The sequence below is a fragment of the Rhipicephalus sanguineus genome, chromosome 11 (assembly GCF_013339695.2).
Source record: "Rhipicephalus sanguineus isolate Rsan-2018 chromosome 11, BIME_Rsan_1.4, whole genome shotgun sequence".
Lineage (NCBI taxonomy): Eukaryota > Metazoa > Arthropoda > Arachnida > Ixodida > Ixodidae > Rhipicephalus > Rhipicephalus sanguineus.
The window spans coordinates 131,232,907-131,250,205 of NC_051186.1; the positions used below are offsets into that span (position 1 = coordinate 131,232,907).

The 17,299-nt window shown below is 46.7% G+C and overlaps 2 non-coding genes across 2 annotated transcripts; both read left to right on the plus strand.

Moving 5' to 3' along the window:
* The first annotated feature begins 2,151 nt into the window (after positions 1-2,151).
* On the plus strand, positions 2,152-2,343 carry LOC119375689 (U2 spliceosomal RNA). The gene has a single exon (XR_005180438.1). It is a non-coding gene; the product is annotated as a U2 spliceosomal RNA (small nuclear RNA).
* Positions 2,344-4,630: 2,287 nt separating this feature from the next.
* Positions 4,631-4,822, plus strand: LOC119375691 (U2 spliceosomal RNA). The gene has a single exon (XR_005180439.1). It is a non-coding gene; the product is annotated as a U2 spliceosomal RNA (small nuclear RNA).
* Positions 4,823-17,299: the final 12,477 nt, after the last annotated feature.

Here is a 17,299-nt window from a genome sequence, read left to right on the forward strand (position 1 = left end):
TGCGTGCGCGCGCGGTGAATGTTTCGCTCTTCGTGCAGCTCGTTGTTGGTGCGACAGATGTTTCGTTGTTGTATTATATATTGCAATAGCGAGGGGGATGAGACGAGAGGACAACAATTTTGGCACTCTCGGCTTTTGAAAAGATTCGATGACGTTGTGCACAATGGAGAGAAATAAACGTTTCGATTTTCGATTTTTATTTTGCGTCTGTGTGCGTCCGTCTGGTCAGCGCTCACATTTCAAGCAACACGCATACAGCTGCACACGCAAGGATACCCCTTTCTTTGCCTTGCGCTTGATGAAACCAAAGCAAACGACGGATGAACAAATATATGAAGCCCTGGAACATGTGTTGTCACCACCAGCGCAATGGGCGAGAGCACAAATTGATCAGGTATCGAAACGTGCGGTGGGTGCCAGCAACGAATCGCCCCTGCCGCTGGTGAAATCTGTGGCCCACCGTCGGCGGACACAAGAAAAGCACACGAACACGCGCACCCGGCGCTGCGCTTGATACGAATTCTCGCTCGTCGGGGCACCACTGCACCGGGTACGTGGTGCGTCTTTCGTTGTTTCTTATTTTTGGAGGGAATGGTGTATAAGTAAGACGTGGTCTCTCTCTTACCACGTCTTACTTATGCACTGTTCCCTCCAAAATTGAGAAACAACGAAAGTCGCACCACGCACCCGGTGCAGTGGTGCCCCGACGAGCGAGAATTCGTATCAAGCGCAGCGCCGGGTGCGCGTGTTCGTGTGCTTTTCTTGTGTCCGCCGACGGTGGGCCACAGATTTCACCAGCGGCAGGTGCGATTCGTTGCTGGCACCCACCGCAGCAATGCCCGGCACAAACAGCGAAACAGCGTCAAGAAGAAGATGAAGAAGAAGATGAAGCACAACAAGCTGCACGACCAGGGATTCCATCAGCGGTGCGTAGCTTGTTCGGTAAAAGCATCTCTCAAGTCAGGTAGGTGCAGGCTGCCACACGGTGCCGTTCATTTCATCAACCGCCTCTCGAAGCCTATTCACAATTAACTCACCTGCATTCCACCAGAAGCCCAGGCGATCGCTTATCCACTGATTTCCGCGACCTTTTCCGCGCTGCTTGTGCGGCCTCATGCCTCGCTCGGACGCCGGAGCGCCGTGCCGGCGGCTCGTACACGCCACCATAGCACTCCTACCCCTCGGAATCAGCAAAACTTCGATATCGCGGACATTTCAAGCCCGGAGGCGTCGCTTGCGACTTAGGCAGTGTGTGTACACGTTCACTTCGCACCGTGACATGCCGTAAAAGGAGCTTCACGACCCCACTCGTGAACGAATTCGCTGTGGTGCTGGTGGTTCGCGAAGTGCCGTGCACACCTCTGAAATTTACACGATTCCCGTGAGCACGGCACACCACGTTCCATTACCGCGCAACACGCCACCCCCGTTCACCGGCAGCACAAAACACGCTGGTGACATGACGCACGGCTTCATGGGTCGGCCTCGCCGCAGGTCTTTCCTTGCCTGAGGAACGGCTCGCAGGCTGCGGCGGTGCGGTGTCCGTCACGTCGGAACTGAGAAAGGCGGTTTCGAGGTATGCATGGAGTACGCTGATGCCGTCGGCACGTCCTCTTCGCGGTGCCTGACGTCGACGTTCCGGGGGCGTTGGGCAGCCAGCGTACCCCGGCAGAAGCCATGTTGGATGTGTGACGTAATGGATTTTTTTTTTTTTTTTCGGGGAAAAAAGAAAGGGGGGGGGGGGGGGTACTGTTGGTCACATTTTGGTGCCATGGCTGGCCACGAGCATTACAAGTAATGTTCGCGAAAAAGAAGCGCTGGCTCGTGTTCTGCGTGTCGTGTGGTATCACGCTGCGACCGGCGTCGTGTGTGACGTCAGCGTGCGAGCGAGAGTACGTCCACTCGCGTTTTTTTTAGAGGCTTTGCAAAAGCAAGTTGATGGTTTTAGAATTCTTTTATGCAGGGAAGGAATTTTTTTGGCGATTGGAGTAACAGCAATGCTGTGTAGCACGCCAAACCGTGCTCGTTGCACACGGCCACTTTGCAGTGCTCGGACGGGTGAATTGCTTTGCTGTTATTTACCTGGTGGTTTGCCGGACCTGTTAATGTGGTCTGAAATGTTGCACTCCAATTAAGGACAATTAATTCCTTATCGCTTCTCGGCCTTTTGGCTAAGATCAAAGTGTAGTATCTGTTCTTATCAGCTTAATATCTGATACGGGTCCTATTTGGACCCAAGATATTAAACTTATTTTTGGAATGGGGCGGAGTGCTTGAAGCTTGCTTCACCTCCGCCACGGGTTGGCCCGGTATTGCACTATCTCCGGGATCGGCCCACTCACCCCCTCGGGGGTGAGAATATTGCAGTCTAAAATGAGGTGGAAGCGTGATTGTACTAATCGTGAAATGTATGCCTTGTCTGGGGATGTTTCCGCACGCTGGTCTCCACCCGCTCGGCCGCCCCGGCTGACGCGGTTTTTGCGTGCGCGCGCGGTGAATGTTTCGCTCTTCGTGCAGCTCGTTGTTGGTGCGACAGATGTTTCGTTGTTGTATTATATATTGCAATAGCGAGGGGGATGAGACGAGAGGACAACAATTTTGGCACTCTCGGCTTTTGAAAAGATTCGATGACGTTGTGCACAATGGAGAGAAATAAACGTTTCGATTTTCGATTTTTATTTTGCGTCTGTGTGCGTCCGTCTGGTCAGCGCTCACATTTCAAGCAACACGCATACAGCTGCACACGCAAGGATACCCCTTTCTTTGCCTTGCGCTTGATGAAACCAAAGCAAACGACGGATGAACAAATATATGAAGCCCTGGAACATGTGTTGTCACCACCAGCGCAATGGGCGAGAGCACAAATTGATCAGGTATCGAAACGTGCGGTGGGTGCCAGCAACGAATCGCCCCTGCCGCTGGTGAAATCTGTGGCCCACCGTCGGCGGACACAAGAAAAGCACACGAACACGCGCACCCGGCGCTGCGCTTGATACGAATTCTCGCTCGTCGGGGCACCACTGCACCGGGTGCGTGGTGCGACTTTCGTTGTTTCTCAATTTTGGAGGGAACAGTGCATAAGTAAGACGTGGTAAGAGAGAGACCACGTCTTACTTATACACCATTCCCTCCAAAAATAAGAAACAACGAAAGACGCACCACGTACCCGGTGCAGTGGTGCCCCGACGAGCGAGAATTCGTATCAAGCGCAGCGCCGGGTGCGCGTGTTCGTGTGCTTTTCTTGTGTCCGCCGACGGTGGGCCACAGATTTCACCAGCGGCAGGGGCGATTCGTTGCTGGCACCCACCGCAGCAATGCCCGGCACAAACAGCGAAACAGCGTCAAGAAGAAGATGAAGAAGAAGATGAAGCACAACAAGCTGCACGACCAGGGATTCCATCAGCGGTGCGTAGCTTGTTCGGTAAAAGCATCTCTCAAGTCAGGTAGGTGCAGGCTGCCACACGGTGCCGTTCATTTCATCAACCGCCTCTCGAAGCCTATTCACAATTAACTCACCTGCATTCCACCAGAAGCCCAGGCGATCGCTTATCCACTGATTTCCGCGACCTTTTCCGCGCTGCTTGTGCGGCCTCATGCCTCGCTCGGACGCCGGAGCGCCGTGCCGGCGGCTCGTACACGCCACCATAGCACTCCTACCCCTCGGAATCAGCAAAACTTCGATATCGCGGACATTTCAAGCCCGGAGGCGTCGCTTGCGACTTAGGCAGTGTGTGTACACGTTCACTTCGCACCGTGACATGCCGTAAAAGGAGCTTCACGACCCCACTCGTGAACGAATTCGCTGTGGTGCTGGTGGTTCGCGAAGTGCCGTGCACACCTCTGAAATTTACACGATTCCCGTGAGCACGGCACACCACGTTCCATTACCGCGCAACACGCCACCCCCGTTCACCGGCAGCACAAAACACGCTGGTGACATGACGCACGGCTTCATGGGTCGGCCTCGCCGCAGGTCTTTCCTTGCCTGAGGAACGGCTCGCAGGCTGCGGCGGTGCGGTGTCCGTCACGTCGGAACTGAGAAAGGCGGTTTCGAGGTATGCATGGAGTACGCTGATGCCGTCGGCACGTCCTCTTCGCGGTGCCTGACGTCGACGTTCCGGGGGCGTTGGGCAGCCAGCGTACCCCGGCAGAAGCCATGTTGGATGTGTGACGTAATGGATTTTTTTTTTTTTTTTTCGGGGAAAAAAGAAAGGGGGGGGGGGGGGTACTGTTGGTCACATTTTGGTGCCATGGCTGGCCACGAGCATTACAAGTAATGTTCGCGAAAAAGAAGCGCTGGCTCGTGTTCTGCGTGTCGTGTGGTATCACGCTGCGACCGGCGTCGTGTGTGACGTCAGCGTGCGAGCGAGAGTACGTCCACTCGCGTTTTTTTTAGAGGCTTTGCAAAAGCAAGTTGATGGTTTTAGAATTCTTTTATGCAGGGAAGGAATTTTTTTGGCGATTGGAGTAACAGCAATGCTGTGTAGCACGCCAAACCGTGCTCGTTGCACACGGCCACTTTGCAGTGCTCGGACGGGTGAATTGCTTTGCTGTTATTTACCTGGTGGTTTGCCGGACCTGTTAATGTGGTCTGAAATGTTGCACTCCAATTAAGGACAATTAATTCCTTATCGCTTCTCGGCCTTTTGGCTAAGATCAAAGTGTAGTATCTGTTCTTATCAGCTTAATATCTGATACGGGTCCTATTTGGACCCAAGATATTAAACTTATTTTTGGAATGGGGCGGAGTGCTTGAAGCTTGCTTCACCTCCGCCACGGGTTGGCCCGGTATTGCACTATCTCCGGGATCGGCCCACTCACCCCCTCGGGGGTGAGAATATTGCAGTCTAAAATGAGGTGGAAGCGTGATTGTACTAATCGTGAAATGTATGCCTTGTCTGGGGATGTTTCCGCACGCTGGTCTCCACCCGCTCGGCCGCCCCGGCTGACGCGGTTTTTGCGTGCGCGCGCGGTGAATGTTTCGCTCTTCGTGCAGCTCGTTGTTGGTGCGACAGATGTTTCGTTGTTGTATTATATATTGCAATAGCGAGGGGGATGAGACGAGAGGACAACAATTTTGGCACTCTCGGCTTTTGAAAAGATTCGATGACGTTGTGCACAATGGAGAGAAATAAACGTTTCGATTTTCGATTTTTATTTTGCGTCTGTGTGCGTCCGTCTGGTCAGCGCTCACATTTCAAGCAACACGCATACAGCTGCACACGCAAGGATACCCCTTTCTTTGCCTTGCGCTTGATGAAACCAAAGCAAACGACGGATGAACAAATATATGAAGCCCTGGAACATGTGTTGTCACCACCAGCGCAATGGGCGAGAGCACAAATTGATCAGGTATCGAAACGTGCGGTGGGTGCCAGCAACGAATCGCCCCTGCCGCTGGTGAAATCTGTGGCCCACCGTCGGCGGACACAAGAAAAGCACACGAACACGCGCACCCGGCGCTGCGCTTGATACGAATTCTCGCTCGTCGGGGCACCACTGCACCGGGTGCGTGGTGCGACTTTCGTTGTTTCTCAATTTTGGAGGGAACAGTGCATAAGTAAGACGTGGTAAGAGAGAGACCACGTCTTACTTATACACCATTCCCTCCAAAAATAAGAAACAACGAAAGACGCACCACGTACCCGGTGCAGTGGTGCCCCGACGAGCGAGAATTCGTATCAAGCGCAGCGCCGGGTGCGCGTGTTCGTGTGCTTTTCTTGTGTCCGCCGACGGTGGGCCACAGATTTCACCAGCGGCAGGGGCGATTCGTTGCTGGCACCCACCGCAGCAATGCCCGGCACAAACAGCGAAACAGCGTCAAGAAGAAGATGAAGAAGAAGATGAAGCACAACAAGCTGCACGACCAGGGATTCCATCAGCGGTGCGTAGCTTGTTCGGTAAAAGCATCTCTCAAGTCAGGTAGGTGCAGGCTGCCACACGGTGCCGTTCATTTCATCAACCGCCTCTCGAAGCCTATTCACAATTAACTCACCTGCATTCCACCAGAAGCCCAGGCGATCGCTTATCCACTGATTTCCGCGACCTTTTCCGCGCTGCTTGTGCGGCCTCATGCCTCGCTCGGACGCCGGAGCGCCGTGCCGGCGGCTCGTACACGCCACCATAGCACTCCTACCCCTCGGAATCAGCAAAACTTCGATATCGCGGACATTTCAAGCCCGGAGGCGTCGCTTACAATTAAGCTAGTCACAAAATATCGCGAGTTAAACGGCTTAGTGGCGCGGTGATTTGGCGCTTTAGGCTTGTTTTTTGGCTTGTTTGCAAGGTCGCAGGTTCGAATCGAAGCTTGATTGTAACTTTTTTTATTTCACGTTGTGATTTTTTTTTTCAATTTTGGACTCGTAATGAACCTTTACACGACCTTTGAGCGATATATGGAGCTTTCCTGAATGCTTAACCTTTGTACAGAGCAGTACAGAGCAGTGGTTTTTTGTCAGCCATTGATAGATCTGTCGGTGACCAATTTTGTGCACCAGTGGAAGGTATGGAGTGCCCAATTACAATGAAAGAAAGCGGGGAGGTCCTAAAGTAACACAAAATCCAGCGTGAACTCTGGTGCCTTATATATGACCCTTGCAAAGAATGGTCCAACCATTGTGTAGGCCATTTTTGTCATTTCGATCTCAATATCGCGTTCTGAAGCCACATTCACTGTTTTTAGTTAGGCGTGCCCTTCAAACATATAAGCCTACAAAACTTATGTTCGATTGCCTCCTCCTTGAAAACTGCAGCAACAGCTTTACAGCTACATAGTACAAAAAGTGGACACCTAAATTAGCTACGCCACTGTACATCGGTGTAGCGCGGTGAAGTTTACCATCAGTCAGAACGTCCGCTGTCACTGTACGCATATGTTTGTGTTTTCCAGGATGGTGTCCGCGGACCCCCAAAAATGGTCTCGCGGACGACCATTTCAGAACCACTGGTAGAGTGGGCCACGAAGCTACCTAACCTAATAGAATACCTGATGACTTACTTACCTAACGCTGTATTTTTCGATTTTATTATTAGAAAACAACAGCTGGAACGCTCTCTTTTCGCCATTTCAGACTAAGGCCACTGTAGGATACTTTTCAGTGCCTCTTGTTTCAGAAACCCCTTAACAACAGCGTAATAAATGTAACGGAATCGCTGCCCTTATGCATGGCTGGGGCGACGTCGGAGATAGAAAAATAGACAAAAAGAAAAGAAAAAAAAATAGAAACCGAGAGCAAGCAGAAAGAGAAAGAAAGACATAAAGAGAGAACGAATAAAACAGAGACTACGAAAAACAGACAAAACGAGAGGAAGAGAAAGAAAATGTGGAGAGATAGGATAAAAATGGGAAGACAGGGATAAAAAAAAATTAGAAACGAACATCGACAAAAGAGACATGGAAAAAAAACAGGAAAACGGAAAGAAAGCGAGGAATAAAGAAAAAAACGAAAAACGGCGGGCGCAGCTCCTTCAGGCTTGCCACCACTACTGCAAAACTACCTTAACTTTTCAAAATTTCAACACATTTTGTCCGCCGTTTCAACAAAGCCCGCGTCAAGTGAAATCCTGCTGAGCCTGTCAATTTGCGGCTAATTTTCGAAGTAGAAAATTTTTGGTTCGAACTCCATATTTCGTACCTTCCATACTCTATACCTTCCATTGACACGTTGCCATCTCAGGGCTTGTTTATTTGTATACAAATTGGTTTGAAATATAAGCAATAAGCATATAAGCACCCCGCTGGAACCAATATGCCACTGCTGGGACTACCTTAACTGTACAGCTAGGACCAGCTCTTACCGCTTACTATTCGCCACCAGTAGTATATAAGTATCGCTTTAGTCATCAACTTATTGCATGCAGTTCCCATGTGTACTGCCAAGTCAAGGTGTAGCGAAGGTCAATGCAACCAGTAGATCTGGGTTCCTGTCAACTTCATTCCCAACTGGTACCATTTGCTTCCAGTTCCAGTTCAATCCACTTAATGGTTCCAATTCCAACCAATTCCAAACCAACCGCAGACGGCACGTGGCTTTTTGCCCCCAACTTCTGCCCAGAGAGAGAATGGCCGAGACGCTCTCTGCGAAATCCAAAAGGCCATGGATGTGGCCTGTCTGCTCTTTCGGACGAAGAGAAACTGCCACTAAATATCCTACAATAATAAATATCCGTCCTAAATATCATACAAGATACCATCCTAAATATCTTCACATTTCCACTTCACCAACCGTTACTTGATCGGATGCGTGTACGCCAGGAAGAAGTTGACTTCATAGCGTGAGTACCAAACATTCAACAATTTTCATTATATTTTTCGCGTCCTCCACCACTAGTGGATTGGTTCTGGCCGGTTACAGGGTCGATGGATGCTATGAGCATCCCCTTTATAACGGGGCGGTAACAAGTTTGCCACTAGGCTCGACAAAAAAAACCAAAACAAAATATTGTTCCTCTTTCCCTTGTTCTTTTTAATGTTGGCCTAATGTCCCTGCTTTAATTAAATCCATCTTACTACACGAAAAAGAAATTCTCACCCAGTCTCTGCCCTTTACGGCAGAATGTCCTTATTTTTCCCGATATTTATTTTTGTCCTTTCTCTCTCATTTTCTGCTTCCTATACTCTAACCTAAATTCAATGGGGGTGTTAGCTTTCCATTGCTCTCCACATTCAATCAGAACATGCTCCGCCGTTTCCTTATCTTCCCAACAACATGTCCATTGTTCTTCCTCTTTACTGAATATCGCCCTATAACTACGCGTTCTAAGAGAACCCGATCTCGCTTCAAACAGTAAAGCGCTTCCCCTTGAATCATCGTAAAATGCCTCCCTCCTTATTTCATTTCTCCCTGTTCTTAGTTCCTCAGAGCCGGTTTTTTCTCCATAGCTGCCATCCAGTAAATTCTCTCTGCTTCTCTGACTTTTTGCTTAACGCTCTTTGTTGACACTACCTATTGCTACACTACCAGCCGTATATTTACTAAATGTTTCATCGAGGTGCACGCCATCTCGTGGCTGCTCCCTGCATGTTAGTGGTAATTTTCAACGCAATAGCTAGCATTAATGATCTCGTACTGCAGAAAATCCGGTGTCGTCGGTGTTGGCCAGTAGCAACCCAAAATACGCAATCACTGAAAATTACCTGCAAGCGATGGCGACAACCTGGGACTGGTCATATACAAATATGCAGCAGGATGATTTGACAGCTGCCACCCACTACATGTTTGGGGATCCTACTTGTGTTCTCAACCATGGCTTTGGCACTAAGACTCACTTTGCAGAACATTGAATATTGGTAGTTCAGTCATAGCCTTTGGTTTCATCAAAACAGAGTTGACGAAGGAGACGATGGGAAAGGCACCTGATAACGCCCCGCATTTCAATCTTTTTAATCCCCCAATGCTCATGTACTGCGATCTGACCTTCATAAAATCGAAATTTACAAATGGTGTTACAAATGGCTAACGTCCTTAAACACAAACAAAACATTCAAAGTCTCTTTTCATTGCCAACAGTACTACCGAACACTAAGATACCCAATTAACAACATGAAAATTTCATCTGTAAGTGCATACAATGCAAACTACTAACGAAGCTAACCGCACTCTTGACTGTATGTCAAAACCTTTATTTAGCTCCTACCCCTGTGAAACTACTCGCATCTCAGGCATTAATCAGGCCCGAACTTGAATACGCACATGCTGTTTGGGACCCTCACCAATTATCACTAAAACACTAGCAGCTGTGCAAAATCGGGCAGCAAGATTCAACTTTTTAGATTATTCATGCCGGATTCATGCAAGTGAAGTGTAAAGTTACATACGGCGCTAATCTTGCTACCCTATCATCACGCTGCTGTATAGCTCATCTGTGCCTGTTCAAGTTCTAGCACACATCATCTCGTACTCCCACCATCAAGCCAACCCATTATCATCCACAGGAAGGCTGTGTACTCACCAAATGCTCACGCCACTGCGCACCTCACCTTCATCTCTTGTCAAGAAGGCACAAGATTTCAATGGCCTTCTTCCCGAGGTTGTGCACCAGTCCAGAGTGTGGTGCACAACATCGTCCGACTTGAAAACAGCGATTGAGTATCTAAATTTACATTTAACACATTGTAATGGCCCGTCTCTCACGCAAACCCCTTCATTGGGGTTTTGCATGAGACGTTTCTTGCCGACCTTTTGACGACTGTAGCCCACTTACTAACTCGAGCGAAACTGAAATTCTAGTTACCTTTCTCGAGTTCACTGTTGGGTTTTTTGCACTCTAAGCCATGGCTCTGGTGACATGGCCGATGCTTAAGGACTTTACATAACTGCCAGTTGTAGCCTTTACTTTCATCAGAGGAAGACAACGAAGAAGTTCTTATGAAGGAAGTTACACTTTATTTTCACAGTTTTATCAGAACACTGAAAATACATTCCAGCAGCATGATCATGCAGTGAATTTCCACATGCAGGCTTCACTCCCTCTAAAGAGAAAGGGTGAGTAACCCTTTCTTTACTACATACCTCCTGGTACAAGTAATTAAACCGCATTAAATTTAACTTTCTTTTTATTTGGCTGTTTGAAATTTTTGCAGACATCGTCTTCACCACGAAATGCATAATGTGCATTTTTTGGAAATGCCAAAACATATTTACACAGACTAAGCCACATTTACAGAGACTAAGACATATTTATTTCAAGAATGTCGTGTTCAACTAGCAACGTAGCTCACTTGCCCAAGCCAAGATTGATGCATCTCGTATACATGCAGTCATACACAGAATAGAGGACGCAAAGCAACATTTATTAATGACATCGCCGCATGAACCAACGAGGACTAGTTGCGTTTTAGTATACATTTAACGAGGCAGCCATTACAATTTTGCAACAATGTTCTCAGCTTCAAGCTCATACAGAGGCACACTTGTGCTGTTTTTAGTTGAGATGCGAATAAAGTTTCTAGATTATGCAGAGCACTGGTGCTGCCTTGATTTTGTGGAGGGAACCAATCAGTGCTTGACTGTGAACTCAGTTGACACATAGGCAGCATGGCATTCGAGACTGGTGTTTGGAAATGAGTGCAAGCTGATGTTTTGGCTGTGTCATGGAACTTGTCAGGCTGCAGGCTGGAAACTGCAGATAGCTCAGCACGTGCCACTGCAGACCACTTGGAGCCTTTTGTGAGCCATCGATGATGCCTGGAGACTCCAGTTGACTGCATGTGTACTGGATGTAGCCAGCTGCTTCTTGGCAGGTATCTTTCTTGCCCTGCAAAGAGGATATGTATTTATTTATTTATACAGATACCTCATGGGTTCTAATGCCTGGAACATTCTGTGAGGGGGGGCGTGACCGTATAGAACAAGCACTAAATAATGGTACAAGACATAGTAAATTTGGTATTACAATATAGAAAAATTGAAATACTACGTCAAAAGACATGGAAAGATACACAGCAAAGAACACGAGGGTAATGACAGTATATTATATTTATATGTGTGCAAAAAAAGCACACTGCAGAAATTTTATACAAAATAAAATGTCGAAAGTATGATACAGTGAGAACTAGTAGCAGTACAGCTGTATGACAGAATGAATTCTGTTTGTGAAGCACTAGTATGAGGAAAAACTATGCGGTAAAAAATAAAGTCAGTCTGTTTCTAAAAGTTACCGTATGTTTACAACAATGTCAGGTAGCCCATTTCAAATTTTTATTCCCCGAGGCAGGGCGGTGTTGCTGAATGCGTGCGTTTGGCCTGACAGATGTTGAAAGCACGTGCTATTATTTATACGGCTCGAAGAGCAATGTGGTCTTACAAGAGGCAATGTGGTTTGGCGGTTGCAGTATATTGTTTTGTGTAGTAAGCAGATTAGAGCAATATCTCTACGAGTCTGAAGGACTGGATGTGAAAGAGAGTGCTTAGTTTTTGTTATGCTAGATTGTCTGTTGTAGTCATGGCCAATGAAGTGAGCTGCGCGGTTTTTAACAGCTTCAATAGATTTAAGTAGATAATCTTGATGGGGAGACCAGATGGCTGATGCATATTCAAGCTGAGGGCATACGAAAGTTTGATAGGCGAGCTTGCGAGTAGTCGACGGTGTGCTGTGAAGATTACATTTTAGGTAGCCTAATGTTTGCGATGCTTTAGCAGTTATTATATCTGTGTGCGTAGAGCACGATAGGTTAGGTGTGAAATCAATACCAAGGTACTTGTAGCAAGTCCTAGATAAGAGAGCGTCATTTGTTAATATTTAGACTCATAAGCCATTGCTCACACCAGTGCGTTATATGGTCAAGGCCACGTTGAAGCGCGCTATGGTCACTGACTGTGTGAATTTTTTTATAGAGCACACAGTCGTCGGCAAACAATCTGATTTGCAATGTTATCTGGGATGGCAAGTCGTTAAAAGGACACTAAAGGACACTAAAGGCAAGTATTAAGTCGACGTTGATTGTTGCAATAGCATTGCAGAAACCTCGCAGTGCTTGTTTCATGCCAAGGAAATGCTCATTTTGAAAGAAAATCACGTTTTAGTGGTCCGCACGGCGTTAGCGCACTTCAAATCACCCGCCTAAACGGACCTTCTGATGTAGCAGTTGCCATGCCCAACGTTGCCTGCCTTTACTGCCCGGCCACCGAAGCTACGGTTTCTTGCACAACAGTGGCCATCAGCCTTGCTAAGACACAGCCACAGGCCACTCCAAAACGGAGCTTAGCTTGGCCAGCAGCAGCAGAAGTAGAGTATCGACAGGGCGAAAATAGCGAGAGCCAAGAACACGCAGCAGTACGTGATACCGAAACTACCACTGAGATGTGCAGCTTGGCGAAAACGGAACTTTTGAACCACTCGCACAGTTCCCCATGGTAGCGCCAAGAGGTTCTTTTTTTCCATGAATCAAACAGAAACGAACAAGCAGCATTTTATTACGTTTTGTGATGCACGGAAGGTTCTTTTTTTATTGCAACTAGTTCGATTAGTAGTGGTTAATTGTGCTCTGGACTCTCTGAAGTAATTGGGATCAGTTCCAAAATGTCCCGATAGTGGCGCACATCGTGTCCTACATTTGCCTTAATTTGTCGATGACCAGAGCACTGCTGTTGATACTATTGACGTTTTAGACGTTCTCACGCATTGACCTTCCACTCTGACATAAATTGTAATTTGCCTTTAGTGTCCCTTTAATGAATACGAGAAATAACGGAGGGCTCAAGACGCTCCCCTGAGGTACGCCGGATGAAACGTCAGTAAATGAAGATGAAGTGCTGTCTGAGACTGAACTCTTTACGAAATGACAAGAAGTTACGGAGCCAGGAGACAGTTAAGGAGTCTATGTTCAGTGATGAAAGCTTTTCTATGAGGCGACAATAGGCGACACGATCAAATGGTTTTGAAAAATCTATGAATATGCAGTCTGTCTGAAAATTATCAGCGTTTCGGAATAGGTCGTTAGAAACTTCTAAAAGTTGCGTTTCACATGAGAACCGCTTTCTAAATCCATGCTGGTTTTCGAAAAAGAAATTATTTGATTCTAAACGACTGGTTATGTTTGAGACAATGATGTGTTCAAGTAGTTTTCAGTCGATAGTTACAATAACAGTCGATAGTTACAAAACCTTGGTTTTATCTCCCGATTTGTGAACTGGTATCACTTTGCCAATTTTCCAATTGTATGGAATTTCACCTGCGGTTAAAGACTGCTGGCAAATGTGAGCAAGAATTACACTTGACAGGATTACCATCAGTTTAAGAATTTTGGAGTTAATGCCGTCAGCACCAGAGGAGGTGGATATTTTTATTTGTTGATCAATGTTGCTACTCCCTCAGATGTACTCATAGTTAACTTCTGGCGAAAAAGGCATGTTGAAGTACTTTTTCTTTGTGAACACATGAGCACAGATGTAAAGTAGTCATTGAAGACAGTTGCAAAGTCTGTGTGGAATGGCATTACCATCATCGTCGGCAAGCGGGATGTGACATCACTTTTTCGAAGGTGAAATTGTTTTCACCTTCAAAATTGAAGGTCATGTGATTGAAGGTCATGTCATAAAAGTTTAATTTTTGCCCTGCATATAGCACTCAAATACTCTTTTTCAGAGGCCTTATGTCGTGCCTTAACCACTTGTAAGCCTGAGTTCTTGGCTAATTTATGCAGACGTCGCTTTTTATTTTTGAGTGAGTGGAGTGACTCGGTGAACCATGGTTTTGATATGTTAACACGGATGGAAATGCGTGATATGCGTCAAGCACGAGTTGGTGTACTTTATCTTTATCTTTATCTGCCCAGTTTTCATGAACTGATCTCAATGAAAAGGAAGGGGAGAATTCGTTACAGAAATGTTGCATGCCTCTGTTTATAGCATCAACGTCAGCTCTCTTGTAACTAAGAATTAGTTTAGGCATAGAATGACGTGAGAACTGTGGATTCTCGATTGCTGCATGAAGGAGGGTATGATCACTGAAACCATCTTCACAAGAAATAGGACCAACTCTTTCTGGGGTAGACGTTAGAATGAGATCCAGAAGGTTGTTTCCGCGGGTAGGTTGGTTAACAAGTTGGAGAAAAGAATAGTCAAGTGTGAGTTGAAGGAATTCATTAGAAGTACCTGATTGTGAAGTCAAGTTAGGCCAGTCTATCTAGGAAAATTGAAATCCCCAAACAAAAATATATCTGATTTTGGGTTCCTCTTAATAGTGCCTATGTTGTCATGTAGTCTGGTAAACGACGAAGAATAAAAACAGCACTAGACACGGCACGAGAAGAGGACACATACACGGCACTGAACTAACAACCAATGTTTATTGCAAAAACAAGTGCAATATATAGGACACAGGTGTCTGCGCAGAAACATGAAACACAGGCCAAAGTGCACATACATGTGATAAAGGCCAAACGGCACACGTTATCAAGAACCTGTCAAATCAGTAGAACCCAGATATCTAATTTCACAGCCATGAAGCAAAATTGAGGGTATGCTAACACAAGAAACATCGTGCTGTTCAATGTGAAAGGCCTCACTAACCTCGCGTTCGCGCTGCTTGCTATAGCGCCCCCATGACCACACACTTATAAAAAATCAACTGACAACTACAATTTTTACAGTGGTCCGCCAGGTGGCTGGGGACAGAGCCTTGGGGAGGAGCATGCTCCCTAGCCGATCATTTATGCATCGGCCTGTTTGCCTGATGTAACAGCACCCACAAGTGAATGCTATCTTATACACAATCGCTGAAACACATTCAACATAGCACGTAGCGTGTTTCTTAGTGCATACTTGTTTCTTAGCTCCATCACTGGTAACCCTGCGGCACAGCCCGGCCAGCTTGCCGCGTGCACAGAAAACAACTCTTACACCTATTTTGCCTGCAACTTTCTTTAGCCTTTACTTTCTTTAGCCTTTAGTGCTGTGTCTTTAGCCTTTAGTTCAGCACTGTGTATGTGTCCCGTTCTCGTCCTGTGTCTAGCGCTCTTTTAGGGGCGAAGCTCCTCTTAGTCTAACTTGTCACGCGTCCGGCGTAAGGCGTAACCGGCCTATCACCGATCCTTTGCAAACTGCCCACTACTTCGTCTTTGCAAACATCCCACTACGATCCATCACCGATCCATTACTTCACCGACCACAAAGCCGTTATAATGAAGGGGGAACGGAAGCCACGCCTAGCTACCACTTACGATTAATAAAATTTCTTGTATAAATATATACAGTGTTTGTCACGTCTTTGATGATGTACTGGGCTATCGCTTTGATTACTGCTGGGCGATACCACTGAAGATTTCACGGTGTAACCATGATTGCTTCAGGAGCTTCGCCCAAGCTCTTCATCATTCAGCTGTGGATATGCTGTGAATTTTTTTATTTCTTCGTTTACCATGCAGCACCAACCAGCCCAATCAAGCACATTGTTAACGTCATGTAGTCCTTGAGTAAAATCTGTGGGAGAATCAGGTGGGCAGTAACAGATGCCGAAAATAGTGTTGGATGAGCACAACGTGATTGCAACCCATAGAATCTCAAGCGGGCTAAAATTGTTGACTAGAAAAGAACAGACGGCAATTAAAACGCCACCCCCTCTTTTACCAATCCTATCTTTCCTGTGTATATTGAAATGGTTGCTATCAGATAGAAATTCATCATCACAGATACCTGGATGCAGCCGCGTTTCCGCGAGCATAAGAACGTCGCAGGAGCTATCGTCCAGGTACGAACAAAGCTGGGTGCGTTTTGGCAAAAGGCTGCGTATGTTGGTAAAAGATACCGATAAGTGAGAACTTGAGGCACATTTGTCAGCTGACTGCTTGGCGTTATGTACTCTATCTGGTTGTTAGCTATCTAGAAGATTCTTTTACCGTGTCAGAACTAGGATCGTGTTGTCAATGTGCAGGAATGTTGTCAATGGAATGTTGTCAATGTGCAGTCTGTCAACGTTTAGTTTGTAGGGTACATTTTTGGACTTGGCGTATTCCAAAAGCTTTCTTCTGGCTAATCACGTAGGTGCTGAAAAACCTTCTCGTAAAGAGAACTGCGTGCCCTTAAATTTATTGCCTCGTTCTAAAATATACTGTTTGTCTCTGTAGGACGTAAATTTCACGTAATAGGCCATTTTTTATCAGCGCGATATTGACGAAGTATGTGGGCACGTTCGATTTGAACTGGTTGTAGGGATATGCCGAGCTGCTGGGAACACAGATCGATGGTTTTTCTTTTTTAGCGGATGACCACGTTTCATGTTGATCATCTGGGACACCAAAAAAGATCAAGTTCGAATGTCTCAGTCGATTTTCAGTGTTATCGCATCTCATTTGAATTCACCTAATTTGTTCACTTAAGGCATTGGAAGGACCTGCAGTCGGATCACATGCTGTCTGAACCTGTTTTTTAATTTCTACTGCATCGACTTCAATGACACAAATTCTAAAGGATAACTGTTTCAACTCGACGTCGACAGTTGCCTCCAGTTCTTGAGCGCACGCAAGTCACTGTGTATTTCGTCTTGGCCTGATTCTATCCTCTGTACTGTAGCAAGAACCTTTGCTAGCATGTCAGTGTTAGAGGGACCTGGGTTTTGTTTGATATCACCAGAAAGAATTAGAAGTAGGTTTACAAGGCACAGCGCAACTCTACGTTTCAGCATCGCGAACACGTTCAACACATTCACCACAACTTCGGGGCAATACACCGCAATGAAACAACGTTGCCTGGTTTTTACACAAGTGCTTACTCTGAAGTAACTAACCTGGAATAGTACGAAGGGTGAGTGCACCATTCTGCGAGCGGTGGCGTGCCCCGAAGGGGCGGGACTCGGCAGCTGC